Here is a 20173-nt window from a genome sequence, read left to right as displayed (position 1 = left end):
CAAGTGAATTGTGCATAGATTGCAATTGCATAGTTTACATTCTGAAAAATCAATCGTAGATTTAGATCAGTTTTCTTTGATTTGAATTTACACAAAAATAAAAATAAAAAAATGGTTTGGAATTGATTTGCATTAGTTTTTCTTGATAAAATTAGTGCATTAGAGAATTTGTTATATTTTCTCTTAGTGATCAATTTTTTGCATTGTTGGAAGTGAATGGAAACTCTCTCCTTACTTTAGTTAGGATTCATCGAATTGAAAAGATTACATTATCATATTCGATTGCATTCAGTTGAGTCGGGTCATAACACCATTGGTTTCGTATCCATTTACCCATTTGAGTAATAACAGCCTTAATAACATAGCGCTTAATTAAAATTCATCTAGTAATTTTTACATTTCTAGGGCTCTGAAGCACCAACATAGCTTAGGCTAGTGTCTTGGAGTAGGTGAGTACTTAACTCTCCAAGACAGTAAAACCAAACAAGTAGCTGATCTTGTGATAGAATCAAATCCAATTGTTACATTTACACTCTGGGAAAGCTCCTCTTAAAGGAGAAGCACGAGCTCGTGTCCGAACCAGTGAGGGGATCCATCCTCCCTCGTTGGGAACGACGCCAGACAGTACGTATTACAAACGGTAAACCTCGGATTAACCATTGTCGAGGAGCCAGGGGTCACTTATCGGTAAACCTTGGATTACTGTCAAGGAGCCGGTAAGGGGATTGAGCTTGCTACTCTGCCCTTGCGTGCTGTCGGAATTTAGACTGTTCCCCCAGGTGTACTTGTGGCCGTTGGTAACCTTAGTGACCATAATCTTTAGGATTCTACCCAAGGTGACGGTGGAGGGAAGATCCCAATGTACCTGGAGCAGACGTCGGTTATACTCACTTGGATTTTCCGGGGGGTTCACTTCACTCGAGACGGTTAAAGTGGAGGAACTTGGTCCAGTCTATTCATTAAGCAGGTTGCCGGGGTAACTGTTCCACCCACCACTTCTGTACTGAATTCTGCGATGTTGGATTTCATCCCCAACTAGTGTTTTCGGTCCGGAAGGTTACTGTTTGTGTATGGTTTGACTCCTAGATTTGATAGCGCGTGTTAATTTGTTTGTTTTTACTTTTAGAGACCATAGGTGTGAATTGTGAATTTTAATTGTTAGGTGTGAATTGTGAATTGTTATTTTTAGTTTTAAATTGTTAATAAAATTCACTGAAGTTGAATATAATGGCAAATGTTCCGGAATTTACCAACCTAGGAACCCCTCCTAATGAGAATCCTAGTACTTTTCCTTACTTTGGAAATGTTGGTCCTCCTTATATGGCTACCTTGTCATTACCTGGATTTACAATAGGTTTACCGATATGGTTATTTTCAACTTCGTTGGCCCAAAGTACTCCAATTGTTCCATCTCAACCGGATGCTTCACCTCAATAGAGTTCACCATCTCAACATCACCAACCTTCTGTTGACCCTTTACCTTCTTCGCCTAATTTTTCTTCCTCCATTTCTTCCTCTTCGCCTGGTAAAAGCCTTGATGCTAGTAACCAGGAGGCTAAGAAGAAGAAGAAAGGGAAGAAGAAGAAGAAGAAGAAGAAGCAAGATAAGAAAGAAGTCAACCAACCAACCACGACTGTAAGTGTTAGTTGTGTTGAGGAAAATTCTGACATGCATCGTAAACCCAAATACCCTTGCAGGCTTTGTAAGGGTGACCACTTCCTTGTCAATTGTCCTGGTATTCCAAAGGTCTTGGAAGTTTGGTCAGAAAACCTCATCAACTTTCCATTGATCCATCAACCAGTGATAGTCAGGTTCCTGGGAAAAAGGGTAAAGTTAGGTTTCCTTGTAAGTTATGCAAAGGGAGTCATCAAACTCACATTTGCCCTCACATGGATGAAGCCTCAACATTATTGGAAAAACTTACTGTTCCACAACAAGAATTTCCAACTGGTTACCGTAAACTTTCTCCCAACCTACCGTCAACTGACGGAGTGATTGATCTAAATTCAAGAACGGTCGATCACACTCTTCCATTGGAGAGTGAAACTCATGTCACTCAGGTTGATGATCAATTAGTTGATCAAGTGGTCGATTCAATTTCACATTCGGTCGATCACACTCTCCCTTTCGAGAGTAAATTTCATACCGCTGATGTTCTTCTTGTTACATCAGATTCTTCTATGCCGGGGGGCATTTCACCTGTTTCTACAGAACCCCCTCCAAGTACTGAGGTCTTTTCCTTTGATTGGAATAGACTGACAGAACCTCGTCTTCCTTCCTCCATCCCTTTCCAAATCATTGTCAAAGCTGGTGGTAGGGACATACATCGTACTCAGGTAGATGAAGGTGCTTCTGTTAGTATTTTATCCTCAACTGTTTGGAGAGCTTTGGGTTCCCCTCAGCTTGCGCCTATTACGTAGAATCTGAAAGCTTTTAACCGAACCATTAGTGAACCTTTAGGGATCCTTCCTAAGTTGTCTATTACCTTGGAAGGTAAAACTGTCTGTATTGATCTTATGGTAGTTCGAGGTCCCTTGGATTTCAATTTACTCCTTGGGCGAGACTATGTTTATGCAATGAAAGCTGTCGTATCGACACTCTTTCGCGTGATGTCTTTCCCTCACAATGGCAATATTGTGACTGTAGACCAACTTTCGTTCCCTAGTCTTGTCTCAACTACCAATAATATGACACCCCTAAATGTTCCTGATTCTAAAGTGGTATCTACCCTGCCACGGGTTAATTATGTGGCAACTGGTCCCATGTTTTCAGTTACCGATGTAAGTGAGCCTCTCACTGTTGATTTAGATCCGGTAATTGACATGGAAAACTCTATGGGATTATTTGAACACGATGTTCTTATCCCTTTTGAGTCCCTTGACGTGTGTTCCTTCCAAAAAACTATTCTTCCTTCTGATGAAGACCTCTTGGAAGCCATGATCAAGGTGTGTCCATTGACATGTCTTTCTTCCAGTTGGAAGCCATGATCAATGTTGCGAGGATAGTTTGTTCCTCTCTCAACCTCGTTAAAAAATGAAACTGGATGTTGTGAGGAAAGTTCCTTTTACTGTGTCAACCTCGTTAAAAAATGAATCAGTGAGTGTGAGGATAGTTTCTTCTAGTCTCAACCTCATTAAAAAATGAAACTGGAAGTCATGAGCATAGTTCCTTGTCTTGTGTCAAGCTCATTAAAAAATGAAACAAGGAGTTGCGAGGATAGTTTGTTCCTCTCTCAACCTCGTTAAAAAATGAAACTGGATGTTGTGAGGAAAGTTCCTTTTACTGTGTCAACCTCGTTAAAAAATGAATCAGTGAGTGTGAGGATAGTTTCTTCTAGTCTCAACCTCATTAAAAAATGAAACTGGAAGTCATGAGCATAGTTCCTTGTCTTGTGTCAAGCTCATTAAAAAATGAAACAAGGAGTTGCGAGGATAGTTTGTTCCCGTCTCAACCTCGTTAAAAAATGAAACTGGGTGTTGTGAGGAAAGTTCCTTTTACTGTGTCAACCTTGTTAAAAAATGAATCAGTGTGTCCAAGGATAGTTTGTTCACGTCTCAACCTCGTTAAAAAATGAAACTGGATGTTATGAGGAAAGTTCTTTTACTGAGTCAACCTCATTAAAAAATGAATCAGCTAGATTTTAGGATATGTAGGTAGATTGTAAAAAGTAGGATTTTGCGAGGACAGTTCCTGTTACTGAGTCAACCTCGTTAAAAAATGAATCAGGTGCGAGGACAGTTCCTGTTACTGAGTCAACCTCGTTAAAAAATGAATCAGGTATGAGGATAGTTCCTGTTACTGAGTCAACCTCGTTAACAAATGAATAAGGTATGAGGATAGTTCTTTTCTTGTGTCAACCTCCTTAAAAATGAAACAACTCCCTTTTCAAGTTAAATATTGAAAGTAAACCTTCATTTCATCCAGCCGGTTGAATGCAATGAAGCCTGGGGGGCATGTACCTCGCTTTGCATCATTATGCTGGGGGCATGTGAACTTCTTGAGCATAGTTCCTTGTCTTGTGTCAAGCTCTTTAAAAAATGAAACAAGGGTAGGTTAAATAGGTAGATTGTAGAGCGTAGTCACGAGCAAAGTTCCTTGTCTTGTGTCAAGCTCGTTAAAAAATGAATCAAGGATTTTAGAGCATAGTTCCTTGTCTTGTGTCAAGCTCGTTAAAAAATGAATCAAGGTTTTTAGAGTAGAGTTTTTTGTTAGGTAGATTGTAGAGAGTAGTTACGAGCATAGTTCCTTATCTTGTGTCAAGCTCGTTTAAAAAATGAAACAACTCCCACAAGTCTTTCCAAGATCTTGAAAGTAAAGCTTCATTCCATCCACCTTATTGAATGCAATGAAGCTTGGGGGGCATGTACCTCAATTTGCGTCATTATGCTGGGGGCATGCGAACTTATAACAAGCATAGTTTTTCGTTTCAAGTTTGCGTAAAAATGAAACCGAATCTGAGCATAGTTCTTTTCCTGTGTCAAGCTCGTTAAAAAATGAAACAAATCCTCCTCTACTTGAGTCGAGAGATTGACTAGACCTCAAAAATGTTAGGTTCTATTTTTAGGTCAGTTATTTCAGTTTTTTGCATAATTTTCTTACAGTTTTAGGTCGAGTCTTTCAAATGATCTCGTAACTCAACCTTCATTTCATCCAACTGGTTGAATAAAATGAAGCCGGGGGGCATGCGCTCTAGCAGTTATGCTCAGAGGGCATCAAGCACAGTTTTTTATCTGTTTCAAGCTTGTGTAAAAATGAAACTACTTTGAAGCATAGTTTTTCTCTGTTTCAAGCTTTTGTAAAAATGAAACCTATTTCGAGTCAATTTCGGTTATTTTCAAGACTCGTTAAACTCATGAAAATCTCGAGATTATTTTGCTATCTTTCATTCTCGTAAAACAAATGAAAATGCCGAGTTCTTTCCGTCTTTTCCTGCTCGTAAATTAAATTGAAAATCGGCCATATGAGTACATTTTTATCCCTTTTTCGAACTCATTAAAATTTACGAAAAAGTGAAAACCATGAGTACATTTTTATCCCTTTTTCGAACTCGTTAAAACTTACGAAAAAGTGAAACCTTGGAGTTCTCTTTGAAGCCCTTTTTCAGACTCCTAAAACATGAAAAGATCGCCGAGTTTTTCTTTTAAACTCGTTAAAAGGGAATTAAAAGACGGTCCCCTTATAGCCCTTTTCTGACCGTAAAAACAGGAAAAGATTGCCGGATTTTTGTCGTTTCAAATTCGATATTGGAAATAAAACGACATGTCCTTGATCGCTTTTTACTTTTCAAATCAAAGACACTAATCATGAAAGTACTCCTTGGTCGCAAGACTAAGCGGTTCTCCCAGGTATTATTTTATACTTTTTCGGGCTTGGGGGACACAAATTTACGAAAAAGTTCAACCTGGAGTCTTCTTAAGTTTTTCAGACTCTCTAAAATTGAAAAACACCGAGTTTCTCCTGTACTGGGCTCGTTAAACATTTCACAGTAAAGGACCTGTTCAATTACAAACAGGAACGAACCACTCCTTCCTAGGGTTCGAATCAAAACTAGGTTGGACTCATCCGAAGGATGAGCTTATAATCAAGCATATGTTATCCTCCTCAAGCTTGTTAAAAATAAAGAGGTACTTGCCAGAAATGGTGGGGGAAAAGAGAGAAGAATGAACCTGTTTGTTACCTTTTGTCTCAAAAGAAACTTTATTACCACTCTTGAACACGACACTTTTCATTCACCTGGGTTGGGAAATCTTTTACCTCACAGTTGATCAAACCACTTTGAAAGTCTTTAACCGGGTTCTGGGGATTAACTTTGAGTTATTCATCACCAAGCCATCTGTCGTGTCGTTATGTGTTCAAGAGGTCTGCAAGTAAAACTTTCATCTGCAAAATACTTGTTATCCATTTGACCATCCCTGAGTCAGTCCTTACAGCAACATTTCTTCAACTTGAACAATGATTTCGTGTTGCGGGCTTGCCTGCAACGAGTCGCTTTCTATCGACATCAGCACATTATCTAGAGAGATGACTTAGAAATCGTCAGTACCTTGAAGTCTGCATGCATCAATGGCAGGTTTCTCGCCTTTGATGTCAGTTTACATCATTGACTTTCGATCAAAGGATTCCGTGAAATGTTCGACATCAACTCATTCATTCACATCTCATGGATTGTACTGGGTACTTTGAGAACCATTGACATTACTGGTGGTCTCTCTCACACTTGTTAACAGTTTACATCATCGACTGGTAATCAAGTGGTTTCTACCATGTTCGACATCAACTCATTTATTCGCATGGCTAGAATCGTACCAATTCGGGAAGTAGAAATGAAGACCCTGGATCTAGTTTCCACCATCCAGGCTGCGAGGAGTTTTGTATTCATTATCTATGTAGACTAATCATAAACAGATGGCTGCATCCATACTGTGTCTACAAAAGTCTATGATTGTGATGTACTGCAAGATCATTCCTGTATCAGAGTAGTTAGTCTGTTAGTTAAAGTTTTAATCTGAGTATGGGAATGCCTACCTCAGTGATGATATAATCTTATACATGTATTTTGTGTTGAAAATTGCAGGTTCTGACCAGGCTCTCCACGGGATAATCCTTGAAATGATAAAGCACTTCACCCTTCCTAGATATTACAAACCCTAATCTATTCCAGGCTTCGCACTTTAGGGGGCAATCTGTTACACTAAAAAATGTCACCATGACTATTTACAGTTAGTATGGCTCAATCAACAGTCATGCTACCCTCTTAGGCAAGTCTTATGCCTCTGCTCTCCATGTCAAACTCCAAAAAAGAGAGAAAGTCTTGTATAAATGTATTTATCTCTGGGGACGCAGGTTCTCTCAACCTTACCTGCGGGGACGCTCCCAATGTTCACAAAAGCTGCGTCCAAAGACGCTCTGTATGTAAAGGGACAGGTGCGTCCCCCTGTAAAGGTTAGAATGCGCAAGTTTCATCTTTAAAAAGTTACTTGTGGTCATTTCTAGAGCATTCTAGAAGGTTGTTCGACGTGTATTGGGCGCCTCCAGATGGTTCATGCACTCCTATCAAAGAGGAACTTATCCCATCAATAAGGGAGCTATCCCACCCAAAGAGGGGATTATCCCATTGATGGTGGACCTGATTAACCTCCTCTTGAGCACTATAAATACAGGCATTGGGCCAGAAGGAGGAGAGGTTGAAAGCTATACATTTCTAAGGGTAAATGCTGCAGGAATTAGGACTCCCATTTAGAAGCTTGTGAGGAGAGATTGCCATCTTTGCTTGTTCTATTTGGAAGTGGGTGAGCTTTGTCAAAGTAAAGGAAGACTCTTGTGGACCCTGGAAGGAGCTTGCACAACACCAAGGCTCAGGTTGTAATGGTTCCTTTTGATTACCTTTAATGCAAATTGGTCCATTCTTCTCAATAACTTGTTGTTTATGAGTTATTTCATGTACTCCTTGGTCTATATGTTGAATATGCTTTGTTTTATGTTATAATCAGGTGCTATTTAATTGTTTGACTGTTGGTGATTGCAGGTTTTGGAGAAAAGGAGGAGCTCATCCAGATCAACAAAGCTTGGACTTCTACAACAGCGTTTGGACAAAGGTAAGAACAAAACACTTGATTTCTCATATTATAATGCATGTTTAGAGAAGGATAGTTCTAGTTTGTCTTGTTTGTCACTAGAGAGTCTTAGGCTCCTAGGGAGGTTGGTTGTGTCCGCACAATCGACTCTTTCCGCCTGACAACAACCATTAAAAAATATACAATAAAAAATAGTATTAGAATTCTTGTATGAAAACAACACTAGATATCAGGTACCTAGAAAAATAATATTAGATATAGGAACACAATTCACATCAAGGCTAGTGGTATTGAGAAATGTAATTGATTTGGTCTTCATAATTGTTATACTCATTTCAATATGTATCATATGTAACAAACAAGAAAATAATGAAGAAAGTTATTATTATTAAAGCATGGGTTTTGTGCTCCTTATTGATGGTCTTCTAGGTAAAAGCATGTTCTTCATGCTTCTAGGGTTTCTGAGGTCTTAGGATTTATTGTCATGAGTCAAAGGAGTCAACATAATGTTTATAAGACCCTTCCAGTAAAAGAAAATTGTAAAAGGAATTATTTTTTAGTCTAGAAAGTCCTATAAGCTTTAAATTACATGTTGGCCCTAGGAACATCAAATCAGCCTAAAGGAGGGAATTTGACCCCTTGAAATGGCTATATAAAGGAGAAGTTTGACCTCATTTGAGACACACTCACACACAAGTTTGATCTGTGAAGAAAGTGTTTGATCCATAGCTGGGAAGAAAGAACAAGAAGAGTGAAAGTCAAGGAGAAGCCAGAAGGACAAAATATCTTATTTTTGGGCTCTATCTCTCTCACACGTGTGGAATTTTAGGGTTTAGGGGATGCAGGAAGAGGCTAAAATTGCAGGTCCGAGTTGTAGTAGGGAAAAGTGCATAATGTTGTCATTAAAAAGGAGAAAACCCTATATTGACCTCATTGACCTTGGGAGAGTTGTCTTGATCTAGGAAGGTATTATACGTAGTCTAGATTAGGGTTTCTAGAGAAGTCGCAAGACAAATATTCCAAGGTCGAAGTTACAGAATGAGTTGCAGTAACGAAGTTGGAAGGTCAAACTACCGTGTAGCAACTTTGTGTAGAATTAAGGAAGGACTTGAGGAAGGTTTGGATTGGTACTAGGAGAAGGACTTGGTTTAGGGTTTGGGTCTTTGTATCTCATTTGAATCAAATTCTAAGAAGAGAATATTTTTCGGGTTTTCCCCTTAGAGGGGTTTTTCCTTGGCTGAGAGCCTAATATTTTTGTCCTCTATTGTTGCAGGTTATGTTCTTAATATTTGTTTTGATGAAAGATCTAACTAAAAGAACACAATAAAGCTAATAAGTGCACAAGAAAATATTAATGTTAAGGAAAATAACATTAACTAGTTGCCGCTATTAATTTTACAACATGGTATCAAAGCTAAGGTGAGAAACGATGGCAGCTAGAAGGAAACTACAAGGAATTACTTATCAAGGGAAACAAAAAAGGAAACTTTGAAGAAGAAGACTTCAAAAAGGATTGAAGACTCATTGAAAAACCAAAAAGGAGGGTTTCTACAAGGATATCTATTGAAAAAAGAAATTAACTCAGACAAATCGATAAAGCACACATAATAAACCAGACACAAAATATGGGCGGAAAAAGGCTGAAGCCTCATGCTTCCTCAAGTATTCTCACTCTAATTCTCATTCATTAACAAAATTGAATATAGTGTTACAAATAAATAGATCAGAGACAGTGTCTCAAGATAGTGCGTGCTATCTTAGACACTTTTGGTTGAGATAATTTCTCTTTTGGTTGAGATAATTTCTCACCAGACACACACCAATATAGGAGTTACCTAAACTAACTCCTATCTTAGAGGAACAACCCAAGAGTTAGGCACAAATTCCTAACTTGGAATATTTAATTTATTTATTTATTTTTGGATTTATTATTGTTTTATGAAAGAGGCTAACAATATCAAGTCTACATCAACCTCACATCAAAGGAAAATCTAAAAGGAATACTTCAAAAGGATTGTTGATATCCATATCTAGAAGAATATCTATTTGAAAGGAATCTTTGAAGAAGGCATCGAGGATCTTGGAATATGTTTCAAGATCTTGAAGGCATCAAATAAGGTTGAATACATCATCAAGGAGAATCTTGATCTCAAGTAAGTAACATAGTATTACATCGTGCCTGAATATTCAAGTCATATGGGTTCTTTCTGCAAGGAAAGCAATAAGCTTGTTGGGGAATCAAAATATTTAGCATGGAAGAAAATAATTGACTTGATACTCATAGAACAAGAAGTAACGGAGAATGTTACTGGGAACTTTATGAACTTGAGAAAGATAAGACACAAGAACTAACAAAATACAAGAAAGGAGAAGTAAGGGCACAAACGATCATAGTGAAATCAATTAAGGATTCTCTTGTTCCATTTGTTGCAAATTTTAAGACTTCCAAGGCCACGTATGACAAGCTAGTTAATTTGTATTCGGTAAGTACAATAGGAAAAAATATTTCATTGAGGAAAAATTTATACAGAATGAAGAAATAAAAGCATGAGGATGTGGCATCCTTTCTCATGAGAGTCTCTCAACTAAGAGACCATCTACAAGGACTTGGAGAACCAATCACTGATTTTGAAGTAACCATTTATGTACTGAATGCATTGCCACCATAATGGAGTAGCTTTACAATAAGCATATACTCCAAGAAGGATTCTACTCCCTTCAATGAGTTGTGGGCATAGTGCATATTTGAAGAATCAAGGATGATATTGGATGGGATGAGAAATCCTAAGCCTTTCTAGCCCAAGTTAAGAAGCTAAAGGAAATTTTGGTAAGTCCAAGAAGAAAAACATGTCCAAAGTGCCATGTTTTGGGTGCAATGGATTTTGACACTTTAAGAGTTATTAACCAAACAAGCATACAACAAGAGAAAGGAAAGGAGTGAATCTCGTGTGGTTGGGACAGTAGAGAACCTGAGAAGAAGGAAAAGAATGAAGAAGTGAAGGAACTTTACTACTAAAGAAGGTTCAATAACTATCATGTTTGTTATGAAGACTAATATTTCTTCTAGGATAGTATGTTTTGCATAACATCATAGAAAGAAGCATATGATAGTGGCATGTCTAGAATTTACATGACTAAGTTCCTTTGTAGATATCATCTAGATTGATGGATAGATAGACCATTTTTGCAAAATTTTCATCCATGTATTGTCTAACATCATGTTAGAAGTTTTCATCCTACTTAGTTGAATCATCATGATTCAGGAAAGACCTTCATCTTGGAAGGTATTTGGGAAAACATCATGACAATCTTAGTAGAAATTCCATGTCATGTGGAATCAATATTGGTAAAAGGATGAAGGAATGCAATGGGGCACAATGCAAACTCTTTATGAGATATATAAATAGCTATATGATTGGATGAAATCATAGGAATGTATTTTGGATATAAAAATTTTGATAAAATTCATATGTGTAGAATCTTGTAGAAAACAAAGTTTACGTATGGGGATATATGATGCTTGAAAATAATAATATTTGATTTACTTTAGGATGTGTAAAGAATTTAAGGCTTTCTGTAGAATATATATATATAGTCTCTAGAATAAATGTTTTACATAATCAAGTTCGATCTTTAGGCACTCTAATGCATGAAGGAAGATTCAAATTGGGATGGACCATGAGGATGTTGATGAATCGAGAAGGTGATCATGAAGAGGTAAGTATGATTTTAATTATTGTCGATTATTTGATTAACATGTTATTTTTCTATCTAGAAGAATGTTGTAGGAATATATGATGGTAGTTGAGGAAATTTCAATTGTATGGATGTAGGATATTGAGGGAAGCTCAATATATGATATCTGGAAACTATAAAGTCAATATATGGAAATCATGGGGTTAAAGGGTAGCGGTGCGAGAAGATAACCTAGATGTCAAATGAAGAACACTTTTAAGAAGAGGCTATGATCAACTTAAATTTTTGGAAGGCTCAATGTAATGCCTTCCCATAAAATAAAAAAGTAATGAGAAAGAAGGTTGGCCTGGAACTTGTCACAAGATTGAAGATGGCTCCACGATACCTTGAAAGAAATAAATCTTAATGATGTAGAGGAAAGAGGGAGGTAGATAACTATGAAGAATTGGTAGCTGATACTCTTATGAAGACAAGTTGCGAGGATTTTGATGGTGACTTCCCAAATAGAAAGGAAGTCTATATCTCCTCTAATTTTGAGAGGAAGTAAAGGAGTCTCCTTGTATGGGAGCATGTTTCTATTCTCAAGATTAAAGGAGAATATGGATGACCTCTTGGGTTGAGAGGGAGTGATGTTGAACATCACATGTGCATTCTCCTCTTCAGGTGATCAAGAGAGAATAATGGAGGATTGGATAAAAATCTGTGGTTTCCTTGAGGATATAACATCCAAGAAAGAAAGGTATTGCCACTGTTTGAGGATGGGATAGGGATCCAAGAGAAGAGTAGTCGAAGAGGACCAATATTCTTTGAGGACTTAGGTTTAGAGATTGAAGACAAGAATAGTCCAAAAGGGCATACCTTGTAGATATCTGGATGGGGTATTTGCCTTAGAGAGGTAGTGCATTATCACACATAAATCCTCCTAGCATAATGCTCTTGATTAAAGAAGAGCTTGTCTAGTTAGGCCTCAGGGATAATAATGGTCATTGTTGTAGCTTTTTCTAGCACCTGTAGCACAAATGCTTCAGGAGATATAGAAAGCTTCCTAAAGACAGCCTCTGGGTTGATTGTAGACCACTGCCTAGGACATCTTAAAGAGAGGAGTGCACTAGGATTATCTCAGGGATTATGCTACACTCTAATTGTCAAATAATTGAAAAGATTATAAAGGGGGGGCTTGGTTAAATAGTCTTTCACCAAGGGTAACTCAAGAAAAGACATGGATCCAAGTACAGGGGGTGAATGAGGATGATCTCAAGGAGGAATGTCTTGTTCAGATGGCCGACACACAACAATGAGCAGCTTAATGTTGAAATTGTAGTTAAGGTGAAGAGGAGGAGAGAAAGCAAGGAAATAGATGCGTAGGGTTGTAAACAAGATAGAATCCTAAGAAGAAAGGTTCCGGTGGAAGGATGGAAGGTAGAAGAGATGGAATGATAGGAATTGTGGAGTTCTATAGCTCATGGATACACTTGTTACTAATTAGCATATGTAAATATGTGCTCATACAGGTACTGTAGGCTATTGAATAAGACAAGTAAATATGTAATTACCACATGTACTATTACTAATTAGCAGCATATATATAACCATGAGAGAATGACACCGACAACTTCATTACACAATTTCAGTAGAAGCAAAACATACATGAAATGAGATTTACAAAGGGGAAACCATACTGCTTACAACCATGATTGGAATCACCAAAGAGTTTCATTAATCCTCAAAATGAGCCCAATTCACCAGCCCATTACATTTAGCCATACATCACTCGAGTCCCCCATGAACAAGAAATTAGAACCAAAGTGGAATCACAAAATTTGGACCACTACGGGTGTAGAATTCCAGAACCCTTTATTAAGTGTTTCTTCCCCCTATTTATGAGAGAGAGAGATTTGAATTAATAGTTACAAAATATCTCAGCGAAGGGCCAGTTGTTCCATTGACTAGATGTCTTGGCCTGCGATAGTTATGCTACCCAAAATTTCTAAAGAATTTGATTCCTTTCATAAAAATACATAGAAATCATAGAAAATAAAAGAAAAAGGAAAACAGAAAGATGATGGAGGAAGTATCCCTATGCTATTTTTGAGATTTTCCCTAATCAGGCCACGTATTTTCCTTGGTGTGCTTCTCCTGCTGCTCGGTCGGTTCCTGTCATTTTCATCTTAACTACCTAACTTCTCCACTCTCTGGAGTTGGTAGCGATCAACTGTGTTTTCTTGTCGTAGAGGAGTGAAGATTGTCCTGGCAGTCTTTCATAGTATGATTGTGTGGAGCTCCATGTTGAGCCATTAAGTCTTCTTGAATCCCATACCTCCATTTACTCCCTGAAGACGTGCAAGCGAAGCAGTCAAATTCATTCATGTGGTTATTGTTGTCCTGGGTTTCGTGTTATAGAGGCTTCCACAAGATCAACCCATATCAATTTCCCACTACTCCATGCTTGCATTCAATGCCTTAGATTCCGACCCATACACCTTCAAAGGCGGAGTCGCCAATTTGTCAGGCGGAAAGAGTCGATTGTGCGGACACAACCAACCTCCCTAGGAGCCTAAGACTCTCTAGTGACAAACAAGACAAACTAGAACTATCCTTCTCTAAACATGGATTATAATATGAGAAATCAAGTGTTTTGTTCTTACCTTTGTCCAAACGCTGTTGTAGAAGTCCAAGCTTTGTTGATCTGGATGAGCTCCTCCTTTTCTCCAAAACCTGCAATCACCAACAGTCAAACAATTAAATAGCACCTGATTATAACATAAAACAAAGCATATTCAACATATAGACCAAGGAGTACATGAAATAACTCATAAACAACAAGTTATTGAGAAGAATGGACCAATTTGCATTAAAGGTAATCAAAAGGAACCATTACAACCTGAGCCTTGGTGTTGTGCAAGCTCCTTCCAAGGTCCACAAGAGTCTTCCTTTACTTTGACAAAGCTCACCCACTTCCAAATAGAACAAGCAAAGATGGCAATCTCTCCTCACAAGCTTCTAAATGGGAGTCCTAATTCCTGCAGCATTTACCCTTAGAAATGTATAGCTTTCAACCTCTCCTCCTTCTGGCCCAATGCCTGTATTTATAGTGCTCAAGAGGAGGTTAATCAGGTCCACCATCAATGGGATAATCCCCTCTTTGGGTGGGATAGCTCCCTTATTGATGGGATAAGTTCCTCTTTGATAGGAGTGCATGAACCATCTGGAGGCGCCCAATACACATCGAACAACCTTCTAGAATGCTCTAGAAATGACCACAAGTAACTTTTTAAAGATGAAACTTGCGCATTCTAACCTTTACAGGGGGACGCACCTCTCCCTTTACATACAGAGCATCTTTGGACGCAGCTTTTGTGAACATTGGGAGCGTCCCCGCAGGTAAGGTTGAGAGAACCTGCGTCCCCAGAGATAAATACATTTATACAAGACTTTCTCTCTTTTTTGGAGTTTGACATGGAGAGCAGAGGCATAAGACTTGCCTAAGAGGGTAGCATGACTGTTGATTGAGCCATACTAACTGTAAATAGTCATGGTGACATTTTTTAGTGTAACAGTTGTACTTCCACCATTTGGTTAGATAGCCCATACATACTAATACGCAATTATATTGATTTAAAGGTGGAATGAATGGTCCTACAAATTCAATTCCCCATTTCTCAAATGGTTCCAATGAAATTAGGGGCTATAGAGGAATTTATTTAGTTTTAGTAGGTTATCCCATTCTTTGTTAGACAAAACAATGTATCACGTAATCTCTTGCATCCTTATGCAATGTTCGCCAATAATATCTTGTAGAAATCACTTTTCTTATAGTTCTTATGGCTTCAAAATGACCGCCACATGGCTCATCATGAAAAGATTTTAGGATTTCATACACTTCATCTTCTTTGCATTTTATAAGAATTTGATTTGGTACCATATTCAACTAATGTCCTTTTATCCAATTGTAACATGCACTCTTCCTAATCAAAGTGTTCTTTTTCCTCGATGAAAAATGCTAAGGAAAATTGTGTGCCACCAAATAGTTTTCTATGTTTGCAAACCGAGGTGTCACCACTGAAATGAAAATAATTTTTCATCCAGAAAGGAATCATCCAATTGATCTGAATCAAAAGTGGCATGGTATTGACCCATGGTATCCACTTACATATATACCCATGGTATTGTAATGGAAAATAGCATGGTTTTGACCCATGGTATCCACCTACAATATCTACCCATGGTATTGTAACTCAAAAATGCTATAAATAACAAGCCCCAATTTGTAAAATGACATATTGGTCTTCACAATGGAGATGTAATAATAGTTTCTCTCTCATTTAATAAGGCATGGGGTTTTTTGTTGTATCTTGGTCACTCTTTTCATATTTTTGTTTTGGACGTATTCGATTTAGGCATTATTTCATCAAATTATAGCACAAGTTTCTCTCCTTTTCTCTAAGCATTATTGGTTCTGGATCTTAGCCATCAAGATCTGGATCAGTGGTATCAGAGCGGGTAACAACTCCATGATAATCAAGTTTTTATCAATAATTCTCTCTGAGTATTGAATCACTCACATAACCATCTAAGAGATGAACATCATAGCCATAATAAATCTAACCGTTTCCGAGCTGATAAATCCCAAAAGCCCTATTACGATTATGCTCAATTTTTTTCTTATTGTTTTCCTCTAGGAAGCTCACCCGAGTAGGAGTAGGCAAGTTTTTTTTTCTTTAATTTCCAGAAAAGAAGCATAAGAGTAAATTCTCAGGGTTATGAAAAATCAAAGAAAAGGGAATGAAGGAACTCAAGATACTAGGTGCCTTGGGTATCATGAGACATTGGGTATCGTGAGAGAGGCCTTCAACATCCTCCTCCACTCCTTCATAGTAAACTTTTGTGGGATTTTTCTCTCACCTTGATTCTCCCCGTCACTTTTGTAGGTTTGGGGAAAAACTTCATCCTCAACCCTATTCTCCTTAAAATCCAGCAAAAGAAAGTCAAGGCCATCCTCCATTCTGACAAAATGATTTTGTCTGAATAAGGCCCAGATGTATCAGTGATCAGTTGATAAATATTGTGTCTACCTTGATTTGGGAGCATGTATATATAAAACATGACAAGCGGTCACACCTCTAAGAGTGATAGAACTAAAAAGGATTCGTAGATAGTCAACCTTGATTTGAGTTGCCATATCTCTTTAGTGGACATCAACTAGAGTAGCGACAACTGCGTGGTGGGGTTGGGCAACCCTAGGTCATGGATCAAGCCACACAAGGCCAACAACGATTCTATTTGGGGCAAACCTGAGACTCAGATTCAAAGGGCCTCTCAACCTCTCAAATTTTTGGATAATCCACAAGTTGGGTAGTGGGGAAATCGAAAACGTTTATTTGATAGATCTCACGAGAACAAATTTTTATTTTGCAATCAAGGAAATGAACAAGAAGGAGTTATCAGGTTAGAATAAGATGATTAGGGCCGAGAAAAAGATTTTAGAAATGGTGGATCATCCTTCTTGCCAACTCTGTACATGCATTTGGATGAGGCTCAATTGTTGTGTCTATTCAAGGAGTTTTGCTCAGGCAACGACAACTAGGAAAAAGGTTTTGTGGAAATGCTATGCAGTTCTATGAATCAGAAGTATTGATGGCATTAGAGTTATTAAGGAAGCTAAATTTCAGAAAGATATGCTTATTTTTAGAGTATTTCAGAAAGATATGCTTATTTTTAGAGTAATTTCAGAAAGATATGCATTAGAGTATTTTCGCATGATAGGAAATGTACACAGAGATATAAAGCCTGAGAATGTTCTTATTTGAAAATACGACCATATCATGCTCACCAAATTCAACCTTTCCTTGAAATGTACCATCCACCCTATGCTTCTTCAGAAGATGACGGGCCTCGGGTCTGAGTCCTTGTTCGATGCTGACCACAACAAGTGCGAAACGCTTCGAGCCATGCTGAAACTATTCTCTATCATTCAAACATATGTGCCATTAGAGAAATTTTGAGGTCTAAAATGGGCCTCTTAAGGAATATTATAAAATAATAATGGAAATAACAAAATAAGATTGGATTACCTCATCAAGTTTTGGAGGGAAAAAAGAAAAAACTATTTCTCAACTTACCTCCCTATTATTTTACTCAAATTTTGAGTAGGAACATTCATTGGATGAAAAATAATTTTTCATCCAAGGATTACCCATGTTGGATAATTTCGATAGACCCTACTATATGAAAAATGTGAAATACATGGAAAAACGTGATTACAATCACATTTTTCATGTATTTCACATTTTTCGTGTAGTAGGGTCCATTTAAAGTATACAACATAGGTACTCCTTGGATGAAAAATTAAATTCTGCATCCAATGAGTGCTCCTACTCAAAATTTGAATAAAAACGTAGGGATATAAGTTGAAAACACAAGTTGAAAAAGTAGTTTTTTTAATTTTTTAATTTATCTTTTTACCTTTTTACTCCAAAAGTTTTGAATCATCCCCCATGGTTGAAATCATCATATTGAATCTTATTGGTTCTTATAAAGTTTCTTTTTGTTGTACATTTTTGTTTTGAGGCCCATTTTAGACCTCAAAATTTCAATAATGATCCCATCACTAGCAGCATGTAGCCACCCTCCCACCAATAGGCGACGATTGTTTCTTGCCTACTGATGTTCAAACATTTCACCAAAATGAAATTAAGGCTACAAAAATTCCATTCCCTCCTCTACAGAGAAATATCTACCATGGCCACATCGACTCTACATCTCTTCGCTGAGCTTACTAATACTTTCTTGATGTCGTTTATGGGCACACATGAATAACTTGCATCGGAGATCGTCATCGATGAGGGACATGACAATACTATTGACTGGTGGACCCTTAGAATTTTTTTCTTCAATCTTATATTTGGGCAAACTCTATTACGCAGGCCCAACAATGATAAAGCCCTCTCTAATGTCATTTCCAAAGCACTACATTTCACAAACGATGATGAAGACAACAACGAGATGGTTATCATCCCTGGTCTCTCCACTACTACAAAAGATATCATCTGATAGATCCTCGTAAAAAACACCACAAAGCGCATGGCCTCCACTAAGGGCGCGACTAGGATCAAATAGTACACATTCTTTAGAGGATGATGACCTTGACACTATTTATATTTTTCTTAATATTTTACGAATAATTGTTTGGCCTTTCTGGTATATAGTCATGGAGGGTAAAATACATGGACCTGTGAGACCCATATTTTTTAAGCGATGTAAATGTAGGAATAATGGCAATATGAAAATACATAAATATTTCCCCAACATCTTGTAATATTTTGACTTGATAAAGATGGCCAGGTATTATCTGCGCCCAAGTGGATACAAAGTGGAAAGACCATGTATTGCGGATGAAATTTAGAGTCAACGTGTGTCATTAATAATTTCAAAATACTATACTCTTTGCTTCAATGATGTGTTGAACACTTTGATTAGTTGTGGGGCCCAATATCTTTATTGAAGCTCATGTTTTTCATTTTACCCAATTCCATAATTTTAAGGAGGTTGAATATCTTTTTGTTATATTTTTATTAAATGACAAGAAGGATACACTAGTTGATCTTGCAAACAAGGTCAGAGACTTTAATGTTGTGCAAATAGAGCATTCATATGGTGATCTCGTGCAAGATTCAAGAGCATAAAAAATAGAGGGAACCCAACTTCAGATTATATGGCTTACCTAAAAAGGGTGTTCCATTTAAGCATAGTAGAGGCACTTGGATTTCTTGATACGTTTATCGCAAAGGAGCCTCTGAGAATTTACAAATATAAGCCACTAAATCCATACAAGGTTCATCAACAAGCAATCTATCTCAACATGGTTATGGGTCAATCACATAAAACCATTGCCACCGAAGTCCATTTGCTAGGTTGCACATTGTCAGCATCACAATTGGCCCACAAGCATTATAGGGTATATTTATCCTCGGATCTTCATTCATCAAGGTTATGGGTTAACCACACAAAACCCTTACCATTGAATTCATTTTCTAGGTCGCACATTGTCAGTATCACAATTGGCATACAAGAATTACAAGGTATCTCTATCATTGGATCTTCATTCATCATGGTTATGGGTCATCCACAAACCCTCGGTTATGGGTCAGCCACACAAAACCCTTGTCTTCAACAACACTTAGTTTTGGGTCAACCACAACCCAAAATTTATAGTTCAATAACAAAAAATACATCCATTCATTTGCTTCTATTCAACAAAGGCTTCTACAAAGGGAACTTCACGCAATGGGGACCATTACTTTTTATGGGGGAAGATTGATTTGAATGGAAAGTGGCATAGTATTGAACCATAGTAATTACCCATGTATCCACCTACGGTATCTACCCATGGTATTGTAATGGAAAATAACATGGTATTGACCCATGGTAAATTACCCATGCTATCCACCTATGATATTGACCCATGGTAAATTACCCATACTATCCACCTATGGTATCTACCCATGGTATTGTAACTCAAAAAAGGTGTTATAACCCTATTTTCCACTCCATTATAATGAGAGAAACCAAATTTCAACTTACCTCAATTGTTAGCTAAAATGCACCCCCTTTTCACCTTTTCTTTTACTTATGTGAGATTTATCCCATGTTAAAAAGGTGAAATTACATAATTGATCAATTTCTCATAATTATTTTGCTAAAATATTATAATTATGAGATAATAATTATTTCATAATTGAGATAATTGAGAAAAATCTCATAATTGTGAAAAAATTTTCTAGAGTTTTTCATTCCCAAGGATATCAACTTGACCCACTTGTGTATGATTTGGTTAGGGGTCCACTATTGTAGAAGTTTCCTAACTTATTAGGCCCCTAGATGTCTAGATACATTCTCCCAAAGGA

The 20173-nt window shown here is 37.5% G+C and overlaps 2 pseudogenes; both read left to right on the top strand.

The window, feature by feature from the left end:
* Positions 1-17272, top strand: part of LOC149244762 (protein kinase G11A-like) — a 129714-nt pseudogene extending 112442 nt beyond the window's left edge.
* Positions 17273-17465: 193 nt separating this feature from the next.
* LOC149244761 (serine/threonine-protein kinase AGC1-7-like) lies at positions 17466-18407 on the top strand (annotated as a pseudogene).
* The last annotated feature ends 1766 nt before the right edge of the window (positions 18408-20173 follow it).

The sequence above is a fragment of the Pinus tabuliformis genome, chromosome 8, assembly GCF_031772625.1.
Source record: "Pinus tabuliformis cultivar Carrire ecotype Pingquan chromosome 8, CPIR1, whole genome shotgun sequence".
Classification (NCBI taxonomy): Eukaryota; Viridiplantae; Streptophyta; class Pinopsida; order Pinales; family Pinaceae; genus Pinus; species Pinus tabuliformis.
The sequence above is the reverse complement of the archived record's forward strand: the minus strand, read 5'-3'. Positions and strand labels throughout refer to the sequence as shown.